The 10,439-nt window shown below is 41.4% G+C and overlaps 1 protein-coding gene across 7 annotated transcripts in view; it reads right to left on the bottom strand.

Annotated features, from left to right (window-relative positions):
- Nucleotides 1–10,439, bottom strand: part of LOC117403118 (sodium/calcium exchanger 1-like) — a 181,645-nt gene that overhangs the window by 21,872 nt on the left and 149,334 nt on the right. The window lies entirely within an intron of this gene.

The raw sequence follows: 10,439 nt of genomic DNA, 5'->3' as shown, positions 1-10,439 counted from the left end.
GACGCACCGACTCCTCCCTTTTGGGCTGTGGACGCACCGACTCCTCCCTTTTGGGCTGTGGACGCACCGACTCCTCCCTTTTGGGCTGTGGACGTTCGGGCTCCCCCCACTCAGGCGTAGGACGTTCGGGCTCCTCCCACTCAGGCGTAGGACGTTCGGGCTCCTCCCACTCAGGCGTAGGACGTTCGGGCTCCTCCCACTCAGGCGTAGGACGTTCGGGCTCCTCCCGCTTGGGCTGTGGACGCTCAGGCTCCTCCCATTTGGGCTGTGGACGCTCAGGCTCCTCCCGCTCGGGCTGTGGACGCTCAGGCTCCTCCCATTTGGGCTGTGGACGCTCAGGCTCCTCCCATTTGGGCTGTGGACGCTCAGGCTCCTCCCATTTGGGCTGTGGACGCTCAGGCTCCTCCCGCTTGGGCTGTGGACGCTCAGGCTCCTCCCGCTTGGGCTGTGGACGCTCAGGCTCCTCCCGCTTGGGCTGTGGACGCTCAGGCTCCTCCCGCTTGGGCTGTGGACGCTCAGGCTCCTCCCGCTTGGGCTGTGGACGCTCAGGCTCCTCCCCATAACTGTGGAAGGGACAGTGGGCGAACAGGTGATCCTGGTCGCAGAGGAGGCACCCCGACGATGGCTTGTTACATCGCCGTGGATGCCTGGCCCTTAGGCGGCACTCCTCCTCCCTGTCCTTCACCTCTTTATCTGTCTCCCGCTTGGGCTGTGGAGGCAAAACCAGCAGGCATTCACCCTCTGCTGGTGGAGATGGGGACAGCAGGTACTCCTCTGCTGGTGGTCCTGCTACCTGGGCTGCTGTTCCGTTTATCGTTGCCTCCAGGTAGCTGAGGAGAAACTCCACACCTTCCTCCAAGGTGTTTGGGGTGTGTTCCTGCTGATAGGCCTCCCATCTCTCACTGTCCATCATCCACAGGGCCCGAACGACTATGGGCAGAGCCTGGGCCTCCAGCCCAGCATTCTCCAGGAACCAGTCCCGCCATTTTGTGGCGTCTTCTGCCATTATATATATATATTTTTTTTTTTATTTTTTATTTTTTTTTAAACAAAACCCCTTCTGGTCTCCGAATGGAGGCGTGGGTTCAAATCCCTCTTCTGACACCACGTGTCACAAAGACGGCCAGAGTGGGTGGCGTCAGACCAGAAGCAGGAAGGAATACAGAGACAGTGGTTGTGATGAGCTGAGTGCAATGGCTGCACTCAGCGTTTAATAACAAAATAAAAGGTTTAAACAACGGAATACAAAACAGGACACGGCACTACACGCCAAAATAAAAAGACAAACAAAACGGACTAACATTAAACAAACGGTGCACGGAGAGACAAACAAACACGGTGAGTACAAACACTTCTAGATATTATTTTTACTACTTTTACGTTCTCCTTCTCTCTCACCCGTTCTCCACTCTCGAACACCCAACCCTGAGTGCAAGAAATGTGCGTCTATATATACTATTGTGCTGGGATTCAATTACTAATTAATTATTCACTTGAATCCCAGCACGTGAATTAATTCTGTGCAACCCCGTGCTCACATATTACATTTAACCAGCACGTGAAGTGATTTGTGCTCTCCTCGTGCCTAAATACAAATCTACACTTTAAACACACGTGAAACACAGACCCGTTTATATCCTGTGTACCAATCTATACACCAACATTAACATACGCACGCATACATACATACACATAACACAAATGCACACAGGGGCGGGGCGCTTTGCCACAAAGATGTAGTCCCATTCCCCCAGGACTACACTATCTTACACTTCCTCCCCCTTGTCTTTACAAGACACCGGCCATTTAACGGCCATCTCCCCCCCACCCTTAAAAGACCACCCACCCTCAAGTCCCAAGTCTTTGGTTTTCGCCCTCTTCCACAGGCATGCTTGAGGGTGGGTCGGTCCTTCCTCCGGCACACTCAGGAAGGGACCACGCACCAGCAAGAAGGGACCAGGACGGCTTGTCCTGGGTGACCGAAACGCAGGCCTTTGACGGGGAGCGAGCTGTGACAGGGAGAAGTGGGTCGCTCGGGACCGGCGCAGCGAAATCTGGGACCCCGAGGGGAACAAAGTGGAAGGAAGGGGGAGCGCACGCGACGTCTGACGCCCACGGCGTGACGTCTCAGGTTCCGGGAGGAGCGGAGCTGGGGACCGTGCACCCAGTTGTGCCTGGCAGTGCTGCGACCTGGGCATAAGGTCGAGTGGAGGGAGGTCGGGGCATTCCGGACTGGTGTCCACGTAGCTGGAGCATGGGACCGCACTTGACAGCGCCGGAGTAACTACCCCGGGCTGTTGTTGAGGCCGTGATGGAGGTGTGTTGCTCATCTCCTCCCCCTTGACTGCAGCCGGTGGTTCCTGTGACAGCTCCACCCCCTCTGGCTCTCGGGGTGGTAGCTCCACCCCCTCTAGGGCTGCAGCCAGCGTTGCCTCTCTTGCCTGCTCCCACTTTTGGAGCAGCAGCACCAGCTCGGTTGGCTCCGGATCCGGCAGTCCCAACTCCAGTCTCCACCTTTCTGTCTGCTCCTTTTGAGCAGCGGTATTCTGGTTTATCTTTGCAATCAACTACTCAATGGTTTCCATTCCTAGGGTCGTAGGGGCGCCCACACTTCCTGACACCATATGTAACAAAGCGGCAACTCACTCACCGTTCTTTGCCCCTTTAAACCAGACCCAGGACACCAGAATGGATTTTATTGTGCTGATGCGCTATTTTAATTCACACAAAGATAAAACAAACACAAAATAAACACCTAGCTCCTTCGGAGCGCTAACTAAAACTCAGGCACACCCTGACTATAAAGTGGGACGGCTAAGCCGTTTCCCCACAACACAAAACACACAGGATTTTTACACTTGACGACTGCTTGGAAGCAGAGCACACCTTTCTGCTTCCTTCTCCTCAGCAGCCTTGAGCAGACTAGCTGCTCCTCTTAAATACCCTGCACCTGGTCCCAATGTAACAATAGCTTCCAGGTGCAGGGGATAATTAATAACAAAACAATTAACAAATCAAATGAAACAATTAACCAAACTAAGGCTTTTCCCCTCTGGAAGATGTAGTCCCATTCCCCCAGGACTACACTATCTTACACTATATATAATAATGTATCCATCCCTTATTTCTTAGGATTTCAAGATGATCGCTCTCAGCCCCCAAGGTTATCTCCAATAAATAATAAATTCAGTACACAGTGGATCAATGAAAACGCGGTTCCGTATGTTTATTTGTTTACACACCGAAAACAAAACGTTACATGCTTTTTATTACATGTCCTAATCAATTGCAGCTGATCGGCATTTATAAATTAAGACCAATTTAGCAATAAAGTACCAATTTAGCAATAAAATATCCAATTTATGAGACCTTTACCAACATGGCATCCCGATACCTTCAGCTTTACCAAGATGGAGTGTCCTCTCCTAACCTCAGGGTCCTAAACTAAAACCTGCACATTCCGGTTACAAATGTACACTCCATATATATGTATATATATATATATATATATATATATATATATATATATATATATACTCGTAACTCGACACTTATTACTGGTACCGAAGGGATAAATCCTATTAAAAAGGCTAGTGGATAGCTCAACACTGTCGTTTCACGTGACTGACCTCTGACTGGAAACGGATCGTTCATTCGCTCATTCATTCGCTCATCGTTCATTCATTCGCTACTACCAAGTGCAGCTGGTCACAGTGTCAGTTCATAATGAGTGAGAAGCGAAAAATTAGTTCTCATTCAATTGGATTTAAAGCTCAGGTTATTCGGGATGACAAGCTTGTCAGCAGAACTTTCAAAGCACATGTTTTTGCATGCGAAACAATCAAATAATGTTTGATTTCTGTGTGAAACTGTAAGTTGTTTATTATTGTTTTTGTTCCCCAAGTTAATTCTGTATAATGTACATTTGTTAATTTTTGCTATGTAAGCCGTCAAATTAGAAAGTACAAGCCAATACCTAAAAGTATAGTAAACAGTTTGTGTTGGATTGTTTTTGTAAAAATAACGCTGTAGTTATTTTATTAATTCTTATTTCAATCGAACTATACAAGTTGTACCGAGTTTGTACAGTACTGTAGACTGTAATTGATTTATTCACTGGAGTTCTATCAACCGTTTTCATAAGGACATGGAACTAAAAATAAACTTGTAAATACTGTAATACTGTAAAGGTGTGAGTTCTGTTACTTGTATGCATGTTAATGCCATGGCTCATGTGAATTTGTTGTGGAAACCACAACATTTAACACAAACCACAACTTGTTATAGTTGCTGCAACTTTTAATGTGACTACAATGTTTCTATTATTTATATGTAATTTCGTTGCAAAATAATGCTGAAAAATAAACTGAAACAGAAAAGGAAATGTCACTCTCACATTGTCTTTTGCTTGTGATCCAAAGAAAGCTTATTAAATTAGGGTTAGGCTTTTCAAATCATTCAGTTAAGAAAATGGCACTTTACAGAGGCAGTCATACAGTAAACTCGGTTTCAATTTCCATGTTAAATTACAAGAAATGTTAACTAATTACCCCCAAGCTAGCATTCCTTCTTGAAACCACAGTACCTCTACTAATAAAATAAATGGATTTCCTTTTTTTTCCCTACTTGTAATTAGCCTCTTCTGGGCAGTTCAAATGTGCATGGGATTACTAATGCATTCTGTAGCTCCTGCCCATTTAAACTGATGAGGCTTAAAGTTTTAACGTTAATAAATACATCAATGTAGAGAACTGGGAGTTGTCTTGCATAGCAAGTGTCAGAAAAACGAGAGACAGAATCTTCCCCAAAGTTTAGAATGACTTGCAGCTGTAGAACACAGCTCTATCATATATATATAGGATTACACTATACACCCAATCCCAGAATTGTTTTGCAGAAAAAAAATTCCTTCCCTTGATATGCACGCAAAATGTCTTTTGTAAAATTATTTCCTAATTAGACTAAAAGGGACAATTACTTCTTATCAGTTTAACACAAACCAGAAATCTTTGTTTCTGTTAATTGACGCCATTATAAGATTCATTAAGTAATCTCATTCCTAGGGTAGAGTAGCAAGTGGAGCAATACATTTTCATGGGAACGCAAAGTGGCAGAAATGATGAATGGCTTTCCCATTGTTTAATATGTACTTGTTTAATATGCCGGCAAGCACATAATTGCACCAAACATGGTTACACGTCTGTGAAATACCCTATTGTTTCCCTTTGCAACGCGATTGAAGGAAATTGAATCATTTTTAGAATGACTTATTTGGGATGCATACTAAAAATATAAGCTCAGTGACAGCCTTCCAATTTCAGCTACAAGTAGAGTAGATAAAGTCTGTCATCGCCATTCAGAAATCTACAGTGGGCTCCCAGACCATCCTGATAGCTATGCAATCTTTTTACTTTATTACATAGCTTGTAATTAGGCCCTTGGGTTCATTTCCTTTACTTCTGTGCTACCAAGTGACAAATTTGGAGCATAGCTTGGTTCTAGTAGCCATATTAAGGAGCTGTTATTCTGTCCTGCTCATGCCCCAAAAGACCCAAGCAGTAATACAAATACATTGCAGTATTATTAAAAATTAATTACACTGGGAGTAACAACTCCAGAAGGACAATGAACATTTCCTATTATACATAAAAGAGCAGGAGGGCAAATCCATTCTGTAAGGAGACTTTGTTAAGGGGAATCACGGCTTTAGGTAAAACAATGGGAAGTAATCTAGGTAAACATGGCATTCCTGTAGCACAAACAAACACAGCATTTAACCCCATTTTTTAATATGTATATTACTTTGCATTATGTGCAGCCCACAGAAATTAATCATGGAGGACGGTAGGCCTAGTAATAAGTTTGTTAATTTGGCACATTCCAAAAACTGAACATCAGTGATGGCCATTTTTACTCAAAAAGCAATTAATGCCCAAACAACTTTATTGTCTATACCAGAGCCGAGCCGAACCCTCAAGGTACGGCTAGTTTCACGCTGGTCATTTTGTCGAGCCGAGCAGAGCCGGAACCGTGAAACTCTGGCCTCGCAAGATATCTGGTACTGGCTCGGTGTTGAGCAAGGCTGGGGGCGGGGTTAAGATGAGGTGTTTGTCAGAACGATAGAGCTTTTCTTAATAGTGCTTGTACTATTGAGATGTACATGTGGGGAATAAAGTGAATAAACTAAACTAAACTAAACTAAACTAAACTAAACTGTTCCCTGTATTCTAATAGCCTTTTCAGACTTGCACACCCGAGTCGAACCGAGCCAAGCCGGAACCAAGCCAAGCCCACTCAGCGCAGCTCTGGTGTGTTCACGCTACCGGTCAAAGTAGAAGCTGCACTGTGGAACGTGACGTCAAATTCAGTGTACACAGGCGCACAGAGGAGTGGTGTGGATTTGTTTTGAGAATGGATCACGAGGTCGTACTGTCCAAAACGATAGTCTTCCAAAAGATTTCACGGGAATTGAGAAATATGGGACTAAACCACAGGCTGAAACAGTGTTGGGAAAAAATAAAATAAATAAAACAGAATTACAAAAAAACAAAAGATCATAACAATAAAAGCGGGTCAGACCGCATAAAAAGTAAATATTATGATTTAATGGATGCAGTTCTTGGTCACAGACCTGCAACGACCGGCGCCGATATGTTGAAACCGGCGACTTGTCTTCTGGAATCGATGTGCAGTTCCACACGGAATGAAGCTGAGTTTACATAATACAACAATCTTTTACATATTTATTTATTTATTTGTTTATTTATTTAATTTATTTATGTATTTATGTATTTATTTATTTATGTATTTATTTATTTATTTATCTTTTAAATTGTTTAACGCTGACAGGTATCATTTAAAACAGAGACAAAAAAAAAAACTTACAGTGTGTTAACTGCAAGAACTACTGCTGTTTCATTAATTGTACTCCATATATTTTTTCTAATGAATAAAGTGATCAGTAATTGCGCATATTATTTTGTGGTTCCTTTATAAACCAGTCCTTAACAGAAAAAAAAATTCTGATACAAATATTGGAAATGTGCAAAGTATCTGAAATTCACATTCATTCATTCATTTAAAAAAAAAAAAAACACCATATATTAACATTGCATGTATAAAAACAAGTTGTAAAGAAAAATACCTTTAAATATGTTACGATTAGATTTTGTTTTTAATAGGCCTACTTTAAATCTATTTTTCTGAAGTGTTTACTGACATTTTTCAAATACTATCTGTAACGTTTTAAAGTTATTATTATTATTAGTAGGTAATCTAACTTTAATAACATGAAATTAAATTATTCGGTTTGTATTTGGATTCAACAACATGTGAAAAAGAAATACAAACAAGTTTTTTTTTTTTCACAACACTGTTTCGCGCTGCGGTTTAGTCCCATATTTCTCAATTCCTGTGAAATCTTTTGGTAGACTTTATCGTACAGTACGACCTCATGATCCATTCTCAAAACAAATCCACACCACTCCTCCGTGCGCCTGTGTACACTGAATTTGACGTCACGTTCCATAGTGCAGCTTCTACTTTGAACAGTACTACTTTGAACGCTGGGTGGGCTCGGCATGGTTCCGGTTTGGCTTGGCTCGGCTCGGCTCAGCTCGGGTGTGCAAGTGTGAAAAGGCTATTCGACTACAGGGAACAGTTTAGTTTAGTTTATTCACTTTGTGCACACAGGGCCAGCACAGGTACATCTCAATAGTGCAAGCACTATTAAGAAAATCATATAGTTTTGACAAACACCTCATCTTGACAGAAAGTGTATTGACAAATCCGAGAATCTCATGTGACAATAAGTTCTTATTTATGATCAATCAATTTTATTTCATAGCTGAAGTCCCACATGCAGGCCCTTTGTTACCGTTTTACAGGATAATAAAGCAATGCACAGTTTCCTTGGCCATTCCTTGTTTGAATTGGGGCCATACTTTTTAATTCGATTAAAAAAAATCAATAAAGTAAGATAACAAATTAGCCTTATTCGTGAAATTTCCTTTTTTTTCTAAAAACATACACAGTTCTTGCTAAGTTAATGTCAGCAATTTAAGTGCTAAGGTAATTGGATGCGGAAAATGTACAGCCACCCATGCTGAATATCCTCTCAGAACAAAAAGCCGGTTAAACTGAAAGTGAATCACGCAAAAGCCAATTCTCTGGAGGAAAGTGATTAACTTAGCCTGCATCAGATTTACTGTATTACAATTTTATAAGGACCAGATCCAGAAACAAAAGTGTCAGTGCAAAGGCAGAATTCTACAGGCATGTAAAGAGATAATCACAGTTAAATAACAGTGAATCAGTAAAGCCCCTCAGTGCACATCTATTCATTAAAGTTTATAAAGTGAGCCTGTGGATGTCTGCTTAAAACATACCTGCTTGGCTTAATCACCAAGCCCATTTCATAGAGATGGATTTCAGTGTTTAATTAAAGTAAAAACATTAAAAGCCTGGGCAGCCAGAGCATCCTGCCTTTACCGTTGCCTCCAAGGAATCAGTAATGAAATTAAACTTGCTCTGTTAAAGGAAAGACAAAAGATTTTTTTACTGCCTGAAGAATAAAGCAGTAATACAAGTCTGACCTGTTGAATATAATTGGCATCATAACCCATTTCAGACAGAAATCTGCTCTCCAGGATGTTCCAGATAAGTACTTACGAGCACAGTGATTCTAGAAGAGAAGTGCACAATGTGAACATCACAGCTAACTGTCATCCTTTTAAAAGTGTTTTCCTTGGATTTAAAGATATTCACAATTGATGCAATCACACGTCCAGTAAATAAAAGAAAAGAGATAAAGACAGTAAATTGTATCAGATCTTCAACAAATGAAACTTGGGATATTGTTCCAAGCACTTGAAAAGCAATTAAGATCTTAGCAATTTATGGGATACTGTAAAAGAGGAAACATCTGCAGCAACTTCATTTTGCAGACCTCCCACATATTTACAGCAACAAATGTTGGCGTATGTAAAGTATACATGTACTCTACAAACTCAATGCAGATTTTCAATAGAAGGAAAATAAGTGGAAATGTCATGCCAGTAAACATGTTATGCTTTACAGTACATGGTTCCGTCTGAATACTTCAAGTGTATGTTTCAACACGTAGGTGCCGAGCTTTGGTGCTCCAGTTGCACTGCTTGGTTTCACCCATTTTGTTTTACATCAGCAGGCCTTGCATTCACATTTAAATAAGCAACAAGACCTGGTTTCACTCAAGTGGGCCTAACATGATTTATTAGGTTTTGGAAATATGCTCCCTTTTTCAAAAACAGGCAGTTGCTATCCACATTTCACAATATAATTTTATGAATTATTCTTTATACTAACTGAGTCGGTTATGAACTCCTGTTTATTATAATTTAACTGTGGAATTAGCAGTCGGAAGCAACTGCTGATTCATTTCACAAAAGCTTTTCACCAAAAATGTGTCACATTGGAAAGGGTTGCCTCAGATGCTGCTTTGGCTGAATAGCTTTATAGAAAATCTCAAATGAGGGAAAAGGCTAAATGAGGCACAGACACCTTACGATGATGTTTAATAGTAAAAAAAAACAACAACAAAAAAAACACTGCAGCACTTGTTTGTGCTATGTGGACATATTGAAATACTATATGCTCAGAGTGTAACCACGCAAACCAGATTTATTTTGCCATTGAAGATGTCTAACACTGGAGGGTCAAATTCCCTTGAATTCCAATATTTAATTTAACAGAATAAGGTAATTGCCGAGTTTCAGTTGCTTCCTAATTCATGTTATTTTCACTGGTTAAACCCAGCAGAGGAACCATTTGGCTGCTTATAGTAGCTTTCACTTCACTCGCCAATACATTATAAGTGTTCAAGCAGTTAGAGATATTACAGCTTTTACAAAAGTTAATTACGACAGCTGTCCCAGAACCTGTTTCCTGCTGTAAAAATGTGATTTAATCATTTCAAAGCTATCAACCAGAGCCACTTTTTGATGATAGAACCTGGAGATGCATGCTGTGGCCAAAAAATTAAAAACTATTATAAATGTAGTCAAATTAACACGAGTAACATAGCTATTGTGTTCTATCCAATATACTTTATACCTTTCTTTATACTATCCTCCAGCTACTTTCCCCTTCTCTATAAAACTGAGTTCTGCTTTTGCACAAGACAGCTCGGTGTCTATTAATTCTGGTTGTACACTTCCCTTTATTTATACAGCCGTTTCTGCAACAGTTGTGAGTTACGATCTTGATAGGTCATAATGCTTGGATTCCAGTCCCAAGGAGCAAGTGAAATCAGATGCTCTGTATGAAGTATTTCACTGGAAGGCAGAAGATGTATGGACTGAAACAGACGCATCACCCCAAGCATGAAACCTGGATAAGGTTACTCCAGTGTTTTATTTGTTAAAAGGAATATTTTTCTGTGTTATGACTGCAGAACTCCC

The sequence above is a fragment of the Acipenser ruthenus genome, chromosome 5 (assembly GCF_902713425.1).
Source record: "Acipenser ruthenus chromosome 5, fAciRut3.2 maternal haplotype, whole genome shotgun sequence".
Lineage (NCBI taxonomy): Eukaryota > Metazoa > Chordata > Actinopteri > Acipenseriformes > Acipenseridae > Acipenser > Acipenser ruthenus.
The sequence above is the reverse complement of the archived record's forward strand: the minus strand, read 5'-3'. Positions and strand labels throughout refer to the sequence as shown.